At 43.9% G+C, this 17423-nt stretch overlaps 1 protein-coding gene across 2 annotated transcripts in view; it reads right to left on the minus strand.

Moving 5' to 3' along the window:
• LOC143768701 (myelin-associated glycoprotein-like) overlaps positions 1-7466 on the minus strand; it is a 76864-nt gene extending 69398 nt beyond the window's left edge. The window contains exon 1 of one of the 2 annotated variants that reach the window (XM_077257349.1): positions 7448-7466. The gene's annotated coding sequence lies outside the window, so the exon portion shown is untranslated. Of the gene's footprint in view, positions 1-4057; positions 4079-7447 lie in introns of those variants that run through there. The other variant, XM_077257348.1, reaches the window with a different exon arrangement.
• Positions 7467-17423: the final 9957 nt, after the last annotated feature.

The following is a 17423-nucleotide window of genomic DNA, read 5'->3' on the forward strand; positions in this document are numbered from 1 at the left end:
ATAATGGGATGGGGGTTCTGTAAAAAAGTAGCTGTCTTACCATCAATAGTTTTATTATCAAGGTATGTTCCAATAAGGTCCTTAATTTTGATGGTAATAGCTGCAGTGGGGTCCCTGGGTATGGCCCTATAGGTGTTAGTGTCGGAACATTGTCTAAGGATCTCGCCTCGGTATTGTGACCGATCCATGACAACAGTCGCGCCCCCTTTGTCCGCAGGTTTTATAGTGATAGTATCATTGGACCATAGTGAAGAGAGTACCTGTTTCTCCTCAAGTGTCATGTTCGTGTGTGTTGGAAAAAAACCCAATCTCTGTTGGTGCGACAAAGATTTAACGTCATGATCCACGAGAGAGATGAAGGTCTCAATAGCATGGTGGTCTCAATTTTGACCCCTCTAATGAAAAACACCAGGTCCTATATATTGGACACGAGCCAGTTTCTTGAAAAAATCAGACAGATACACCAAGTACCCCCCCATAGCCTTCTCGTCACTATGGATGTCAATAGCTTATACACATCTATAACCCACGAGAAAGGCTTGCTGGCCACCAGAGACCTCTTGGAACAGACTGATATGTCCCAGAATGCTATTTCCTTCTGTCTTGACCTCCTGAGAACAGTCCTGTTTGAAAACTATTTCCTATACGAGGACACCTACTGTGTCCAAGTATGTGGGACCACTATGGGCTCAAATGTAGCCCCGGCCTACGCTAATGCGTACATGAACCATTTTGAGTCACACCACGTCTACAATAATGAGCTATTTTCTCAACATGTCTTGAATTACTGTAGGTACATAGACAATATTTTCCTGGTCTGGACTGGGACATCCGACACCTTTGATTTATTCTTCTCTACCCTCAACGCCATTTTTCAGGAACTCAAATTCACCATTCATTCCCATGAAACTCAGATAGCCTTTTTGGACACCCTGGTACTGAAGGATGCCAATGGATTTCTCAAAACGGACCTATACACAAAACCCACGGACTGTAACAACGTATTACTCTATTCAAGCTGCCATCCAATCACTACCAAAAACAGTCTACCTCGTTCCCAATTTAAAAGAGTCTCCCTCACCGTGACGGACCCCGAAACTCGACAAATCAGACTGGCATCCATGGCGCAGAAGTTCAGCGATAGGAACTACCCCTCTACTCTCTTGGCACAGGAACTCACTAGGTCCTCGAGTCCACCCATGAGTCCAGCACCACGCCAATCCCAAGATAGGATTCCGTTTGTGCACATTCACCATCCATTTATGACAAAGGTTTATTCTGTCATCAAAAAGCACTGGCCCCTTCTTGGTAGAGCCCACCCTGAGATTGCATCCTTTAGGATGCCCGTACTCATGAGCACCAGGACACCCCCCAACATCCGTGACCAAATAGTCAGGGCAGACATGGGCAGTGTACTCCGAGTACCTACTCAACAGTTCCTAGGCTCACGCCGCAATGGTACTTTCCCTTGCTTGAACTGTGCCGCTTGCTCGAATGTGATTAAGTCCGACAATGTGACCCATCCAAGAACCGGGAAATCTTACCCTATCCGCGGATTTTATATGTGCGATTCAAATTTCATGGTTTACATCATTAAGTGCCCCTGTGGCCTGCTTTATGTGGGGGAAACCACTCAGCACGTACTTGATAGGATCGCCAGCCACAAGTCCACTATTAGGTGTAACAAAATCTGGCTTCCCCTTCCTGACCACTTTACCAGGGCCCGACATTCAGTAGCTCAACTAAAATACCAAGTCCTGGAACAGGTACCTCGTCCCAGACGGGGCGGCAATCATGTTAAACTGTTGAGATCCAGGTAAACATACTGGATATATACATTAGACACCCTCGCACCTAGGGGCCTCAACAGGGAAATTGACTGGCTACTTTAACTTGTCCTTTCAGCTTACTAATTCTCTCCTCTTCCCTTACAGATCCGCTGAACACCATGGTGAGTTCCTTCAGTTACAAAATAATGCTAGATACCAGCCATTACCTCCATGATCCTTAGACTAGACCATCACTAAATAACGCTAGTTACATGCCATTACCTCCATGATCCTCAGACTAGACCATTACATATGAGCATCCCATGTCTAGCATGTTGCATCCTACGTGGACAATTTTATCCCCATTTTTGACATGCACTCCATTACGTATTGCCCCATCTACTATTGCGCTTTATGGCACTACCTACTAAGATCCATTACTCTGTTTCAAGATGTACACGCAGACTGGGCACATTTTCTAACAATTTTTAACATGTGCAGGATTTTTGACACGTACTGCTGCGCCAGTGCTGCCTTGCAATTAGACATACACAATAACGCCTGTTGCACAGGCGCAGAGGAATGCCCCATGCCTCTGACATCACTGCAGCACCCGCGTGTCTTAGCAACCAGGCCCATACAGAATCGCCGGCCGCGCATGCGCAGTAGCATCCCCACGCCGCCGACATCACTTCCGGTACTGTAGGCCCCATTTCCTGTGCGCGCATTTAAGCCACAACACCGGCGGTCACGCTACACACTGGCAGCAGGGCGCAGGAGTGCCGCTCATTAATCTGACATCCAAGGTAACCCCTCTTTCTTATATTCCACAAACCGGGCCTCCTCCACTATTGCACATCAGCGCAACTATATAACTTTCATGTCCCTTACCTATACATTCTTGTACTCATCTACAGACCCCACAGTAGGGCAATCTCTGTGACTATATACCCACAGCATCTTGGCACTTAAGGTACACTACTTACAGATTTGCTATGATCACTATATCCTCTATGTACCTCCTCCTACTTAGATGCAATTATCATTCCTCTTTACAGTGTATGCCTTTATCTTCAAGGATCACAAATCCTCTCTTGTGCATAATTAAGGTAAATAATGCCTTATCTGGTTTTACATATGTGCGTAGTTATATGAACTAGCTTCCTTAGCCTTCTACCCTTGTTGTTGTTATAATTACCAATGCCTCCTTCTTGGCGTATATACGTGGTGTTCCCTATATAATACGTACCATGATTTTACGCGGTTACTATGTCTGATTCTCTTTATTATTTGTTTATGTTTTCCATTTTTCCTTCATCCAGGTTGGGATTTTTTATTTAAATTTAATTTTATTCTTGTTTACCGATTTTGAATACTATGTATTGTACATACTGTATACTTATGTATTTTGTTTCTGTTTTTCCCTAGCGACTGTATGATTAAGGCTCTGGTAGGGCCGAAACGTCATAATTACCTTTGGTCGCGTTCACATCACATAGCTATTTTGTTAATAAATTTCCACCTTTGCAATATATACACAGAGTGTGCGGTGTACTATATTTTCTATATACAATACTATTGACTTCTTCAAATACTTCAATTTTTTTTTTGCAACATCAGAAGTATATATTGTCACGCATGAGGTTTTATTTTGACTTGCACTGAAAACTGCGATCTAATTAATTGCTTCTTGGCTTCCAGTTTTTTTTTTATGCTGAAAGGGTTGTCCAATTTGTACAATTCTATTTTGTTAGGATTTTCATACAATAAGCGTTTTACATTGTATCTGGTCCCTGGGATCAACTGTAATCTATTCGACAAACTAGCAGTAAGTTTTTCGTTTAGCTGCAGCACCTCTACAGGTGAAAGAAAGTATCACATTGACTCACCAAAGAAAACATGGATGTGTTAGAACCTTGAAAGTAAGAGATGATTTGAGCTTGATATCTAATTAATGAGGGACCTGAAAAATTTACCTCTATTGCTAAATTCAGAATTCTTAAAAATGTGTTTTCTACACAAATTATCCCACTGATATAATTGGTTTAAGAGGAACCGGTCAGTAGATTTTATTGCCTCCAACTGACCTAATGTTTTAGGTTGCTGTAATCCAGATTTTTTCCATAATTTTATTTTTTTCAATTCTTTATTCCATTCTTGAGTAATCACTTTTTAAAGCAAGTGCAAAGTCACTGGACTTACAGTTGGCAGGCCTCTTTTAATCTTTTCCTACCCAACTCCGTAATCCAGTCACTGAATTACAAGTTACTCTTGTTCCAGTGACTCACCTCCACCACCGGAGATCTCACACCGGCACATCAGCATCATGCACAACAGTTGACTGCGCATGCACCGTCCAAGGAAATTATGGCGCCTGCCTGAGATCCAACATAGGAAAGCAGGTCACTCACAAGAGTGACCTGTCAGTCACTGACCAGTCAACGGTGGAGGTTGGGGAAAGAAGGAGAGCGGGCAGAGAGCTAAGCGTTATGTTTTCATTTATTAGAATTTGGAGACTTTCTTTCCAATTTGCTCCTTATAACAGTTCTTGGTTCAAAGAAGACGCAACGAGAAATCAAAGATACTTTTATGATACCAAAAGCCAATGCAAATATATGTTCTATTTTATACATCTTATACAAACAAACCAGGGGCCCTCCATGGTTATCACTAATGGTTTTATTGTCTCTTTAGTAGTGTTGAGCGATACCGTCCGATACTTGAAAGTATCGGTATCGGAAAGTATCGGCCGATACCGGCAAAGTATCGGATCCAATCCGATACCGATACCCGATACCAATACAAGTCAATGGGACTCAAGTATCGGACGGTATTCCTGATGGTTCCCAGGGTCTGAAGGAGAGGAAACTCTCCTTCAGGCCCTGGGAACCATATTAATGTGTAAAAGAAAGAATTAAAATAAAAAATATTGCTATACTCACCTCTCCGAGGGAACCGGCAGCGTTGTTTGCTTAAAATTCGCGCTTTTCTTTCCTTACGTGAAGTCCCGGCTTTGTGATTGGTTGCGTCGCAGTCACATGGGCGACGCAACCAATCACAGCAAGCCGTGACGTAATTTCAGGTCCTTAAGGATTTTAAAATTACGTCCCGGCTTTGTGATTGGTTGCGTCGCAGTCACATGGGCGACGCAACCAATCACAGCAAGCCGTGACGTAATTTCAGGCCCGCGCGCGCGTGTGTCCAGCCTCCCGGCTTGTGATTGGTTGACCGCCACGCAACCAATCACAAGCCGGGACGTCACGGGAGGCTGGACAAGCGCGCATTTTAAAATGCGCGTGTGTCCAGCCTCCCGGCTTGTGATTGGTTGACCGCGATGCAACCAATCACAAGCCGGGACGTCACGGGAGGCTGGACAAGCGCGCATTTTAAAATGCGCGCGTGTTTAGCCTCCCGTGACGTCACGGCTTGTGATTGGTTGCGTCGCCCATGTGACTGCGACGCAACCAATCACAAAGCCGGGACGTAATTTTAAAATCCTTAAGGGCCTGAAATTACGTCACGGCTTGCTGTGATTGGTTGCGTCGCCCATGTGACTGCGACGCAACCAATCACAAAGCCGGGACGTAATTTTAAAATCCTTAAGGACCTGAAATTACGTCACGGCTTGCTGTGATTGGTTGCGTCGCCCATGTGACTGCGACGCAACCAATCACAAGCCGGGACTTCACGTAAAGGAAAGAAAAGCGCGAATTTTAAACAAAGAACGCTACCGCTTCCCTCGGTAAGGTGCAGGCTGCGTCGGAGAGGTGAGTATAGCAATATTTTTTATTTTAATTCTCTCTTTTACACATTTTTACATTAATGTTGTTTCGATACCGATACCCGATACCACAAAAGTATCGGATCTCGGTATCGGAATTCCGATACCCGCAAGTATCGGCCGATACCCGATACTTGCGGTATCGGAATGCTCAACACTACTCTTTAGTAATTTTGGTTTTGAACATTTTCATATACATTATTTGCGTCTACATCAGATGGTACAGTAGCGGAGGTTGCAGGGATCACAGGCTGTAAGATAAAAAGAATTCTGTCAATAAGACGATTTAAGTATAATCAATACATAATGAAAGGAGAAATCTAAAAATAAAAAAATAAATAAATATTGACCAATAAATAATACAATTGCCTAAAATGGGAGACAGAAAATATGTTATTATAATATGCATTCACCAGACTTTGTGTGTGGCTTCTCTTCTTCTCTCTGTGCTCTACACTCCAATTCTTGAAGACATGAGATTAGTTGCTGAGGACTTTGGTAAAATCTATGGCCCTGATTCATCGGACAGTTTTCACACGATCTCTGGTGTAAAATTGTTTGAAATGCCGCAATTTTGGAGCAATTTGTAGTTGTGCAAAAATGTTTGTGACTTTTGGTTCTTTCACAATAGTCTCTGCTAGTTCCTCCAACTTTTTTCTGTGTCCGAATGTGGTTGACAAATTCATTATAATTTTCATAAATTTACATAACAAAAGAGTAGAGTGATACAGTACATTTCATGTGATGCAAATTGGATACTGTTAAAACGGAGTCAAAATTGCAGAATGTTCAGATCGCGTTTATCCCATATAACATCCAGAGCTTAGATTGTGAATGCATGAACCTTATCAAAGGTGTATAAAAGAGTGTGTTTCGAAGATGAACGTTCACTTTCATTAATTAAATAACATAATTGGATAGTGGATAATTTGTTAAGAGCCTGTCAGCTGGGACAACAAGAAGTCCTGAGATCAGGCTACAGAAACCCAAGAATGGGGCTTTGCAGACCTTTCCTTAAAGGAGTGGTGGTGCTCATACAAGGCTTCGACTACATTCTTTGCCTATGGGACTGACGTAAATAGTTAAGGAATGGAGCAGGGACTGCACATGCGCACCTCCACTTCATTCTGGAAAGAACTGCCGATAACCCTTCTCGGGAATGCTAAAGGTCCCAGTAGATCAGACCTCCAGTGATCAGTAAGTATCCAGAGGAAGGAGATGACTTAATTTTCATGAGGAAACCGTATAAAAGGCACAAGCCTCTTAAAGGGCTATCCACTACTAGGACAATCTCTTCTCAATCAAAATTTTGCCTCCTTTAAACTAAAAACAACCTCACCTACCACGTCGGTGCCGTTCTACTGGTGTCATCACTTGTATTCCCGGGGCTCACATAAGGCAGTTACATCATGCTAGCCCTAAACCCAATCAGCCCCATTTTCCCTGTTCTTGTCTTTGGAAGTATCAAACATCAACTGGAAGTCAGCGCTGTGGCTGTTTTCTCGTTTCCTCTTGATGTTCGATTTGACCAAAGGCGGAGACAATGACTCCAGCACTGATTGGGAGAAGGGCTAATGTGACATATCAACCACAAGTGAGCCCCAGGAATGCCAGTGGCAAGTCCACCAGCATCGGCGCTGGCATTGGAAGGTACTAGTGTTTTTAGGTTAAAGGAAGCAAATATTCAGATTGAGAAGGGGTTGTCCTATTAGAGGACAACTGTTTTATTACATTTATCACATCTTACTCCAGCAAACTGATATATTCCAAACAACCAAAGGTCAGAATGGACTGGGCCAACCAGATGTGCAGTCCCTTTTTACTATCTTCAAAGTAAGATTTATTAAATACAGTGAAAATTAAATGATCAAGTATAATTTCTCACGACCATAATTACCGTCAATTGATCATGTGTATCTGGAAATTCTGATCTGATCAAATCGGTATATGTGGCTTCAGTCTACAGGAACAAAAAGTTGGATATATTTTTATTTTCTTCAGTTAAGACAAATATAGAGGAACGATTATAGAATTTTAGAAATAAAAATGTCTACTGTGTTAGGTAGAAGAACATATAGTAACATATAGTGGACCTCTTCTAGCCTCAACTGGAAATATTCAAACAGGAAACTTTTCACCTCTCTGAGATGACAACTTTTACATGTACAGGGTGGGCCATTTATATGGATACACCTGGGTGGGCCATGTATAATTATACACCTAAATAAAATGGGAATGGTTGGTGATATCAACTTCCTATTTGTGGTACATTAGTATATGGGAGGGGGAAAACTTTTGAAGATGGGTGGTGACCATGGCGGCCATTTTGAAGTCAGCCATTTTTAATGCAACTTTATAAATGGCGCACCCAGGTGTATCCATATAAATGGCCCACCCTGTAGATCAGATTTACTCTGATCAATCTTTACTGTCACCATAAAACTTACATCCTGACCATCTTAGCTGAGCAGACCAACCTCTAAATTACCATTTTCAATCTATTTTTTGGATGTTCTTTATCTTTCTGAGAGTTTCAACTTTAGTAACCCTGATGTGTTGATACCATGCATCTAATATACCACGTGTAAATGAAAGGCCCACCATGTAATACACAGCATGGCACACAATATCAAGAGCCTCTCTTTACCAATTCATCTCGGTAACATTTTGAAAATGAGAAACCTGGGCTTTCTACAGTATAATATCTACATTATATGACCTAATTGGGCCAAATGAAAGGAGCTGTGTTTCTGGTTTTTATCATATCACTTACCTCTGTTCTCTCCAGTTTCTTGTGTTTTTTTCTATGAAAACAGAAAATATGAATCATTTTTAATGTTGGTACAGTACAGTAGATCAAATACATGTACATAAAAAGATGGAGAAATACAAAAATTGTTAGTATTTATGTGTATTTTAATCACTTATGTAGCCCACTGGCTTCCATTTTTTTAAGCCATGTAAGGCCATCAAAAGATAGAAAAAAATCCTCATACTCATTCACCGCTCACCTCTCCAGCCCCTCGTTCTTCACCGTCGCCCGTCCAGTCCTTGTCGCATCTTTTGATAACCGTTGCTCATTATGAGAGTTGGACTTTTGTGTTATGATCCTAGTGGCTGAGGATCACAAAACAGACTAGCTAAGTTTATGAACATAGATACGAGCTCTAGGGAGGTGGTAACTGGACTGACCGCAAACCTGATCCTAACCAACACACTAAAGGTAGCCGGTGAACGTGCCTAAAATCCTGGACGTCTCGACGCAGCCTGAGAAACTATCTACTCCTGGAGGGAAAGTAAGACCTCACTTGCCTCAAGAGAAATCACCCCAAAGATATAGGAAGCCCCCAACAAATAATAACGGTGAGGTAAGGGGAAAACACAAACGTAGAAATGAAAACAGATTAAGCAAATGAGGCCCGCTAATACTAGATAGCAGAAGACAGATAGGGAACTGTGCGGTCAGTAAAAAACCCTATGCAAAATATCCACTCTGAGAATACAAGAACCCCCACACCAACTAACGGTGTGAGGGGAGAAACTCAGCCCCCTAGAGCTACCAGCAAGCAAGGAAATCACATATTAGCAAGCTGGACAAGAAACAAAAATAAACCAAGAAACATATGACCACTGATGGTCAAAAAATGAACCAAGCAAAACTTAGCTTCTCTTGAAGAGACTGATAATGAAGGACTGCAGGAGAGCTCCAAAATAGCACTGAAGACATTGACAGCAGGCAACAACTGAGAGTCCAGGTGAACTAAATAGGAAACCAGCTAAGAGATAACGAGACAGCTGATCCTGCCTCAGACCTGCAGAATGACACAAAGAACCACCAGAGGGAGCCCAAAGACAGCACTCACACAGTACCAGTTGTGACCACAAGAGGGAGCCCAAAAACAGAGTTCACAACAGTACCCCCCCCTTGAGGAGGGGTCACCGAACCCTCATCAAAACTCCCAGGGCGATCAGGATGAGCCACATGGAAGGCATGAACCAAATCGGCCGCATGAACATCAGAGGCGACAACCCAGGAATTATCCTCCTGACCATAGCCCTTCCACTTAACCAAATACTGAAGCCTCCGTCTAGAAATACGAGAATCCAAGATCTTCTCCACCACGTACTCCAATTCGCCCTCAACCAGCACCGGAGCAGGGGGTTCAACAGAAGGAACCACAGGCACCACATACCTCCGCAACAAAGACCTATGGAACACGTTATGAATGGCAAACGACGCTGGGAGGTCCAAACGAAATGACACCGGGTTAAGGATTTCCAAAATCTTATAAGGACCGATGAAGCGAGGCTTGAATTTAGGAGAGGAAACCTTCATAGGAACATACCAAGAAGACAGCCATACCAAATCCCCAACAAGAAGTCGGGGACCCACACGGCGACGGCGGTTGGCAAAGCGCTGAGCCTTCTCCTGTGACAACTTCAAATTGTCCACCACATGGTTCCAAATCTGCTGCAACCTATCCACCACAGAATCCACCCCAGGACAGTCAGAAGGCTCAACCTGACCCGAGGAAAAACAAGGATGAAAACCAGAATTGCAGAAAAAAAGGCGAAACCAAAGTAGCAGAACTAGCCCGATTATTAAGGGCAAACTCGGCCAATGGCAAAAAAGTCACCCAATCATCCTGATCAGCAGAAACAAAACATCTTAAATAAGTTTCCAAGGTCTGATTAGTTCGCTCGGTTTGACCATTCGTCTGAGGATGGAAGGCCGACGAAAAAGACAAATCAATGCCCATCTTAGCACAAAAGATCCACCAAAATCTGGACACAAACTGGGATCCTCTGTCAGACACAATATTTTCAGGGATGCCGTGCAAGCGAACCACATTCTGAAAAAATAGAGGAACCAAATCGGAGGAGGAAGGCAACTTAGGCAAGGGCACCAAATGGACCATTTTGGAAAAACGATCACACACCACCCAGATGACAGACGTTCTCTGAGAGACTGGAAGATCCGAAATAAAATCCATGGAAATGTGCGTCCAAGGCCTCTTCGGGACAGGCAAAGGCAAAAGCAAACCGCTGGCACGAGAACAGCAAGGCTTAGCCCGAGCACAAATCCCACAGGACTGCACAAAGGAACGCACATCCCGTGACAAGGAAGGCCACCAGAAGGACCTAGCCACCAAATCTCTGGTACCAAAAATCCCATGATGTCCTGCCAACACCGAAGAATGAACCTCGGAAATAACTCTGCTGGTCCATCTATCTGGGACAAACAGTCTCTCTGGTGGGCAACGGTCCGGTCTATCCGCCTGAAATTTCTGCAGCACTCATCGCAAATCTGGGGAAATGGCAGACAAAATCACTCCCTCTCTGAGGATACCAGCTGGCTCTGAAACTCCCGGAGAGTCAGGCACAAAACTCCTAGAAAGAGCATCAGCCTTCACGTTCTTCAAACCAGGCAGGTACGAGACCACGAAATCGAAACGGGAGAAAAACAATGACCAACGAGCCTGTCTAGGATTCAGCCGCTTGGCAGACTCGAGATAAATCAGATTTTTGTGATCAGTTAAGACCACTACATGATGCTTAGCTCCCTCAAGCCAATGTCGCCACTCCTCAAATGCCCACTTCATAGCCAACAACTCCCAATTACCAGCATCATAATTTCGCTCGGCAGGCGAAAACTTTCTTGAAAAGAAAGCACAAGGCTTCATCACAGAGCCATCAGAGCTTCTCTGCGACAAAACAGCCCCTGCTCCAATCTCAGAAGCATCAACCTCGACCTGAAAAGGAAGAGAGACATCAGGCTGACAAAAAACTGGAGCCAAAGAAAACCGGCGCTTCAGCTCCCGAAAGGCTTCCACGGCCGCAGGAGACCAATTAGTCACATCAGAACCCTTCTTGGTCAAATCCGTCAAGGGTTTAACCACGCCAGAAAAATTAGCAAAACCCAAGAACTTCTGAAGACTCTTAACAGATGTAGGCTGAGTCCAGTCATGAATAGCCTGGACCTTGACTGGGTCCATCTCAATAGTAGAAGGAGAAAAAATAAAGCCCAAAAAGGAAACCTTCTGGACTCCGAAGAGACATTTTGAGCCCTTCACAAATAAGGCATTAGCACGCAGGACCTGAAATACCATCCTGACCTGCTTCACATGGGACTCCCAGTCCTCAGAAAAGACCAAAATGTCATCCAGATACACAATCATAAATTTATCCAGATATTCTCGGAAGATGTCATGCATGAAGGACTGGAACACAGAAGGAGCATTAGAGAGTCCAAAAGGCATCACCAAGTACTCAAAATGGCCTTCGGGCGTATTAAATGCTGTTTTCCATTCATCCCCCTGCTTAATGCGCACAAGGTTATACGCACCACGAAGATCTATCTTGGTGAACCAACTGGACCCCTTAATCCGAGCAAACAGATCAGACAACAATGGCAAAGGATACTGAAATTTGACCGTGATTTTATTTAGAAGACGATAATCTATACAAGGTCTCAGAGAACCATCCTTCTTGGCCACAAAAAAGAATCCTGCACCAAGAGGGGAGGAGGACGGGCGAATATGTCCCTTCTCTAAAGACTCCTTTATATAGCTCCGCATTGCGGCATGTTCTGGTACAGACAAATTAAAAAGTCGTCCCTTAGGGAACTTACTACCAGGAATCAAATTTATAGCACAATCACAATCCCTGTGAGGAGGCAGGGCACCGGATCTGGGCTCATCAAATACATCCTGGTAGTCCGACAAAAACTCAGGGACCTCAGAAGGAGTGGAAGAAGCAATTGATACCAAAGGAGCATCGCCATGAATCCCCTGGCAACCCCAACTTGACACAGACATAGCTTTCCAATCCAGAACTGGATTATGGGCCTGCAGCCATGGCAGACCCAACACGACAACATCATGCAAATTATGCAGCACAAGAAAGCGAATCACCTCCTGATGTACAGAAGTCATGCACATGGTCACTTGAGTCCAATATTGAGGCTTATTCTCAGCCAATGGTGTAGCATCAATTCCCCTCAGTGGAATAGGGAATTCCAAAGGCTCCAGGACAAAACCACAGCGCCTGGCAAACAACAAATCCATCAGATTCAGGGCAGCACCTGAATCCACAAAAGCCATAACCGAGTAGGATGACAAAGAACAAATTAAAGTAACAGACAAAATGAATTTAGGCTGTATAGTACCAATGGTGACAGGTTTAGCGATTTTTTTAACGCGCTTAGAGCATGCTGAGATAACATGAGTTGAATCACCACAGTAAAAGCACAACCCATTTTGACGTCTATGATTTTGCCGCTCAATTCTGGTCAGAACTCGGTCACATTGCATAGACTCAGGTCTCTGTTCAGAAAACACCGCCAGATGGTGCGCAGATTTGCGCTCCCGCAAACGCCGATCAATCTGAATGGCCAAAGCCATTGAGTCATTCAGACTTGCAGGCATGGGGAACCCCACCATAACATTCTTAATGGCTTCAGAAAGACCTTCTCTGAAATTTGCAGCCAGGGCACACTCATTCCATTGAGTAAGCACCGACTATTTCCGAAATTTTTGACAATACACCTCAGCTTCATCCTGGCCCTGAGAAAGAGCCAGCAAGGCCTTTTCTGCCTGGTTCTCAAGATTAGGTTCCTCATAAAGCAGTCCAAGCGCCAGAAACAACGCATCCACATTCAGCAATGCAGGATCTCCAGGCACCAGAGAGAAGGCCCAATCTTGAGGGTCGCCACGTAACAAGGAGATTTTAACAATTTTAACTTGCTGAGCGGAATCACCAGAGGAACGAGGTCTCAAAGATAGAAATAATTTACAATTATTCTTAAAATTCAGAAACCTAGATCTATCTCCAGAAAACAACTCAGGAATAGGTATTTTTGGCTCTGACATAGGGCTATGAACAACAAAATCCTGAATGCTTTGCACCCTTGCAGCAAGATGATCCACACTAGAAGTCAGACTCTGAATATCCATGTCTGCAGCTGAACACAAAACCACCCAGAGATTAAGGGGATGAGAGAAGCTGGACAGACTGCAGCAAAGATAGAGAGAAAAAAAAAAATTGTACTCAGGGCTTCTCTTATCCCACTTCTGCGATGCATTAAACACTTTTTTGGCCTGCTGTACTGTTATGATCCTAGTGGCTGAGGATCACAAAACGGACTAGCTAAGTTTATGAACATAGACACGAGCTCTAGGGAGGTGGTAACTGGACTGACCGCAAACCTGATCCTAACCAACACACTAAAGGTAGCCGGTGAACGTGCCTAAAATCCTGGACGTCTCGACGCAGCCTGAGAAACTATCTACTCCTGGAGGGAAAGTAAGACCTCACATGCCTCAAGAGAAATCACCCCAAAGATATAGGAAGCCCCCAACAAATAATAATGGTGAGGTAAGGGGAAAACACAAACGTAGAAATGAAAACAGATTAAGCAAATGAGGCCCGCTAATACTAGATAGCAGAAGACAGATAGGGAACTGTGCGGTCAGTAAAAAACCCTATGCAAAATATCCACGCTGAGAATACAAGAACCCCCACACCAACTAACGGTGTGAGGGGAGAATCTCAGCCCCCTAGAGCTACCAGCAAGCAAGGAAATCACATATTAGCAAGCTGGACAAGAAACAAAAATAAACCAAGAAACATATGACCACTGATGGTCAAAAAATGAACCAAGCAAAACTTAGCTTCTCATGAAGAAACTGATAACGAAGGACTGCAGGAGAGCTCCAAAATAGCACTGAAGACATTGACAGCAGGCAACAACAGAGAGTCCAGGTGAACTAAATAGGAAACCAGCTAAGAGATAACGAGACAGCTGATCCTGCCTCAGACCTGCAGAATGACACAAAGAACCACCAGAGGGAGCCCAAAGACAGCACTCACACAGTACCAGTTGTGACCACAAGAGGGAGCCCAAAAACAGAGTTCACAACACTTTTGGCTCCGATGAGGCCCAGGACAGTTCTGTGTATGCGCACGTATGTTCATGGTGAATATTGTTAAATGATGATGTTGTGACCTTCCACATGCTTGGATAGAACCAATCTGGGCCTCATCAAAGTCTGAAGTCTCAGCTTAGTGTGAGAAGTCCGTGGTTTTCAGCATTAGCACCAGTGATCGGAGGATGTGGTTAATACCTAATGGGTGATGGTGTGGAACAGATGGACTGCAGAGCTGAATGATTAGGTGATAATAAGGATTTTCTGTATTTTTTTTTGCATCCTATGTTTAATATGCAATGAGTTTTCAAGAGATCCCAGGCCATAATAAGAGACAATTAGTAGAAAACAACTTCTCTGTGAATGAAATTTTCCTGGAAAGTCCACATGACCAGGTGAATTCAAATTTTGCCTGATCTGTTCATCTGTGCATTGAGCAGGAGTTTGGACACAATGACCCTGGAAATCACTAATCATTAATTCCTGTACACCTATTGACTTTGTGTCAGCATACGTTGCCAAGGGGCGGAGAAGGGGAATTAAGTTTCTAGCACGCCGATACTGTGTGTGTAGGTTAGCACGTGCTACGAGTTAGGGGCCGTGAGAACTGGGCACCATAAGAGGCAACACATGTGTAGAGCAGTTAGTTGTCAGCGTAACCAGAGAACACAGTGGTAGGGAAGGCAGATAACAGAGAGGCACTAGCACACGCAGAAGTGAAATCAGGCAGTAAAGGCCCCGTCTCACATAGCGATTACCAACGATCACGACCAGCGATACGACCTGGCCGTGATCGTTGGTAAGTCGTTGTGTGGTCGCTGGGGAGCTGTCACACAGACAGCTCTCTCCAGTGACCAACGATCAGGGGAACGACTTCAGCATCGTTGAAACTGTCTTCAACGATGCCAAAGTCTCCCTGCAGCACCCGGGTAACCAGGGTAAATATCGGGTTACTAAGCGCAGGGCCGCGCTTAGTAACCTGATGTTTACCCTGGTTACCAAAAAAAACAAACAGTACATACTCGCCTTTCGGTGTCCGTCAGGTCCCTTGCCGTCTACTTCCTGCTCTGACTGAGCCGCCGTACAGTGAGAGCAGAGCGCAGCGGTGACGTCACTGCTGTGCTGCGCTCTCACTGTACGGCCGGATCTCAGTCAGAGCAGGAAGCAGACGGCAAGGGACCTGACGGACATCAGATGGTGAGTATGTACTGTTTGTTTTTTTTTACATTTACGCTGGTAACCAGGGTGTAAACATCGGGTTACTAAACATCGGGTTACTAAGCGCGGCCCTGCGCTTAGTAACCCGATGTTTACCCTGGTTACCAGTGAAGACATCGCTGGATCGGTGTCACACACACCGATTCAGCGATGTCAGCGGGACCTCAACGACCAAAAAACGGTCCAGGCCATTCCGACACGACCAGCGATCTCACAGCAGGGGCCTGATCGCTGGTACGTGTCACACATACTACTGAGGTCGCTGTTGCGTCACAAAACTTGTGACTCAGCAGCGATCTCGCTATCGATCTCGCTACGTGAGACGGGGCCTTTAGGAAGGGCAGGTCATAGTACACAGATAAGGGAAGACAGTGAGAGCTACTCAGCAGCTGAATGAATAAATGTGTATGTCAGAGAGTGATTGATATATGAGACTCCTTGCTTGATTTCGTATGACGTATGTATTTATAAGGATTTACAAATAAAAATCCTGTGTGTATAAGGGAGTCCAATTAGGTGTGGTCCCTTGGTCAATTGGTACCGGGACAAAAACATAGGAATGGTAATAGTGAAAACACATAGTCACACGTGTTGAATGAGATAAGCTGAAACCAAATATTTGTTACCTGGCTAACTGATATTTGGGGAGGCTGCAAGTGAACAATTGTGCTGAATGATCTGCAGAGTGTGGTAGAGTCTAGATGGTCAAGTTTTTTTCAGGCCAAGTGTGTATGTGTTGGAAACAGAGCTCATTTCTAAATACATAGGTCCGTATTTAGGTTTTTGATGTTTTTGTTTTATGGAAAATAGTACCCAAGGTTGTGAACATCCTTTGAAATACGTTAATCTATATTGTCCTGAAGGTTTTGCTTTTGTTTTTCTGGGACTTTTTGTATTTGCATGGTGTATAGGAATTAGGATTACTTGCAATCTTGTAAAGAACCGACCCCCAGCACAAATTCTGTAAATGTCTTGCCCTGATTGCAAAGTGGGGTTGATGTTGGCTATCTCGCCAGAAGGATGGAGAATTGTAAAAATAGTGGAACCCGGCTATAGCCAGGAGAACACTGGGTTTGGACCTCTGTCACTTAGATTCCCTAAATTGAAGTGTTTCCGTCTTAATGGTCACGGGGCAATTTTGTTCAGTCCAGGAACCTTGCTGAGTCAAATAGAGGACAATAATCTCTGGTACCCCAATGACATACCATTCAGGTGCCCCCTGAACAGAGGGAGACCAGAAGATTATATCCAGGTTGCAAAACACTTTGCTTTTCTCTTTGGGTTTGAAATGTAGAACTGGTTGTTTCTGTCACACGGACAGATCAATAGAGGGTAAAGTCATGTTGATTTAGAATGTAAAAGCATGTTGATAAGTAGGAGCAACTGTATGGTTGTTAAAGAAATGTTTACTGAAGATTGCAAATAGAAAGTGTGTTTAAGATTAGACAGCCCAGCAATGTACGAAAACTTGGCACTCTGCCAACTGTCCAAAATTTGCACATAGGTTCTACACCCCAAGTATATGCTACCCTATTACCAAAATTTTCTGTTTTTACTTAGTTGAAAAGTTGTTGAAGTTTCAAACGTTTGGCTCCGTGCCAGAAAACTTTTTTTCTTTTCTCCTTTTCTTTTTGCTCAGTGTTTGAATCCAGCTACTCTCCTGCATTGAGGTAGTGGATTCAAAAGGGGGAGAAGTACTAGTAAATTACTGTGTTTTTTGCTCTTTTT

This window comes from Ranitomeya variabilis, chromosome 4, assembly GCF_051348905.1.
Source record: "Ranitomeya variabilis isolate aRanVar5 chromosome 4, aRanVar5.hap1, whole genome shotgun sequence".
Lineage (NCBI taxonomy): Eukaryota > Metazoa > Chordata > Amphibia > Anura > Dendrobatidae > Ranitomeya > Ranitomeya variabilis.